Raw genomic sequence first — 3438 nt, 5'->3', positions numbered from 1 at the left:
CGAGAGAAAAGAAGGGCAATTGATGACAAGAGAGAGAGAGAGAGAGAGAAAGAGAGAGAGAGAGGGGGAGGGGGTGTAGCCTATGGTCCGGTTCAAATTCAGTTTTCTTTAATTTATTAGACCCGGTACTAGCTGCATGATGATCATTTATCTACGAAGCCTAACAATAAAAGCTGTTTTTGTTTTATTCAAAGAGCATAATTGTAGAGACGATGAACAAATAAACTAAGAATACAACGTCGTTTAGCGTGAGACTGTTCACTTTTATCTCTCCCCGCCAAATAATCCGAACAAAATAATCAACAGAGGGGAATCAACTGTTAAACGAATTTATCATGAGCCCTGAAAAAAATAATTGATACTGCAGCAAAGGCGAACGATTGTCGCTACAATTCAGAAAACGTTGTATAGTGGTACGTTGATTGACCTAAAGGGGGCGCTATAGCAATAGAGGAGTCGGATTAATTAGGTTGATCATTTGTATGGTTATTAATTTGACTTTGTATACATCTTAAGTCCTTGATAGCATGCCAGGTAAGGGTAAACAACCCCTGGACTTGAATTTCTCCATTATATTTAGGGCCTACAGGTGTTTATTTCTGATAAACATGTTAGACTGTTTTTCCAGGGATCGAACATTCTTGCGGGGCTCTAGGCTCCTCCTACTGTTTTTTAGCAGTCAGAGAACCACTCTATTTATTGTGCTTTTTCATTGGTTATATTTAATTAAATGTATAACTCCGGGGGTCAAGGGCCGGAGCCCCCGGAGCTCAAGGGGTATGGTCATCAGTGGCAGATCCAGGCATTTCTTACAGGGGGGGGGGCACAAAATGGCATGGGGTGAAATATAATATGTAAAACGATGAAGCGACAGAGCGAGGCTTTAGCGGCGAGGGAGCGGAGCGACCAAGCGAGGGAAGGGTCTGAGAGGGAGTTCTGACCCCCTCCCAAACTAGGAAGCATTTGCTAATGTCTCTGTTAGAAGGGGAGCTCGTAGGGGCAATCATCTACATACAAATTAAAGTGACAAGCAAGCATAAAGTTTTTTATTATTTTAGGGGGCACTAGCTAGACCATAGAAAATCAATATCTGAAGCAATACTTGAGAATCAGCTTTTGCGGGAGGGGGCTCACATAATTATCCAAATTTAGGCAGATCTTTTTAATTTTTTTCTTTCTTTTGTATAGTCACACACTAAAAATACAGGGATACTAATAAATATAATAATGTTAAAAGAGAGAGGTCAAATAATTTTCTTAAATCAAAGTTCATAATACATGTAGGAAAGAAAACAATATGACACAGAAACTGATTGCCATAGGCCTTTACATTGCGTCCCAGAAAAATCGAAACCGAGAAATATCGATGTTTTATCATAAATGACACATATTTCAAAGCTTAGATCCTCCTCTTTCATTTGATGCATATTTCACGCATGAGTGATTAAAATCTATTTGAAGAGAGGAATCAAATCTAGCCCGTACAACTTTTTTTAAGTGGGGGTTCTTAGGGTTGCAATTTTGAGTCAGAGGTGAGAGTGAGACATTGCGAGGGAGCGAGCCCGAGGAATATTTAGCGGCGAATAAGCGGGGGGGGGGGGGGGGGGGGTATTGAGTACAATTTTTAAAAATCAACACACCCCCTAAACTTCAGCAAATAATTAATGTTTAAAAAAATGAAGGGGGGGGGGGGTCGCGGGACACCCCCCCCCCCGAACCCCATAGTTTGTACGGGCCTGCAAAAAGTCAATTGGCGGAAGGTATCTGAATTTCAAAGAGAAAATCACATTTCTAAAAAGTTCAGTTTCTGCCCTTTCACTGATGATGACACCTCAACCAGGAAAAATAAGCCAGGAATTACAAAGTTCTGTTTGTTTAAAGTAAGGCTTGCATTTCCATAATTTTATTAAACGAATTCGTTTTTACTGGCTGCCCGCCGTAGCAACAAGCTTAATTTACTCCGTTTCGTTGACATTCAGCCATGCATGAAGTCTTTCGCATATGCCTATGGCTGATCGTCATTTTGTCAATTCCGTTTGTTGCTACGGCAGGCAGCCAGTGAAAACGCTAAATCGTTTAATAAAATTATGGAAATGCATGCCTTTGTTATTCCTTGCTCGTTTTTCCTGATTGAGGTGTCATAATTTATGAAAGGGCAGAAACTGAAATTGATTTTAATCACTCATGCGTAAAATATGCATCATATGAGTTGCATCAAATGAAAGAAGAGGATCTAAGCTTTACAAATATGTGTCATTTATTAATTATAATTGTGATCAGAGGCGGCGGAGTGACTTTAAAAGTGGGGGGGCACCAACAAAAAAGGGCACTTTCTGGGGGGAAAGGGCACCTTCAAAGGGAAATCTCAAAGCGAAAATATACAATTTTTTAGACATTGGTATATACCCGTAACCCCTATATTGTGATTACATTATCAGGGATTATTTCAATATTTGTTTCTATAATTCTATTTACACATCATATATAAGATATTGTATCATATAAGAGCACTTATCAGGAGGGGAAGGGGCACTTGTCATAGTAAAACGAGTTTCTCTCAGAATTGAATAGGGTTCATTTACAAGAGGGAAAAAAGGGGCACTTATGAGAATGAAAAGGCGCATTTATGAGAAGGGGAAAGGGATTTTTTAATGGGGGCAATTATCATAAGGAAAAGAGGCACTCATTAGAAAGGAAAGGGGGCACAATCTTGTAAAAATATAAGATGCGCTTATCCGAGTTAACAAAGGAGTAGTTATTAAAAGGGGAAGGGGCACTCCTAGAAAGGAAAAGGGGCACTTGTCAAAGCAAAAGGGGCACCTCTAAGATGTGAATAGTGCAGTTATCAGAGGTGAAGGGGGCGCTTATCAAAAGTGAAAAGGGGCGCTTCTCGTACCTGAAAAATGGCACTTACTAGAGATTAAAAAAGGCACTTATGAGAATGAAAAATGGACACTTATTGCAAAGGAAAATGAGAACTTGTCGAAGGAAAAGGGGTACGTGTCAAAAAAAAAGGGGGATTTATCAGAGTTTGAAAGGGGAAGGGGCACTTTTACAAATTAATAGGGGCACTTTTCAAAGTAAAAGGGGCACTTTTCCTCTGTAAAAAGGGGCGCTTCTTACAAAGTTAAAGGGGCACTTTTCCTATGTAAAAAGGGGCACTTTTGGGGTACCCCCCCCCCCCCCCAGGGAGCGCCACGTCTGATTGTGATTAAGTTATGATAAAACTTGGGATAAAACATTGATAATTCTCGGTTTCGTTTTTTTTGGGACGCATTGTATAACGCGAGCGGAATTTATACACAAACAATCATCTTCATAAATCATGCATGCATATTGCAGTCTCATCGTACGTACGGTACCTGGTACCGGTTTATCTAGCTAGCACTGCATGAAAAACACGGAACTGCCTGACACAAGCGAGACGAGATTGAGGCG

This window comes from Strongylocentrotus purpuratus, unplaced genomic scaffold, assembly GCF_000002235.5.
Source record: "Strongylocentrotus purpuratus isolate Spur 01 unplaced genomic scaffold, Spur_5.0 spur5_scaffold_15, whole genome shotgun sequence".
Taxonomy (NCBI): Eukaryota; Metazoa; Echinodermata; class Echinoidea; order Camarodonta; family Strongylocentrotidae; genus Strongylocentrotus; species Strongylocentrotus purpuratus.
The sequence above is the reverse complement of the archived record's forward strand: the minus strand, read 5'-3'. Positions refer to the sequence as shown.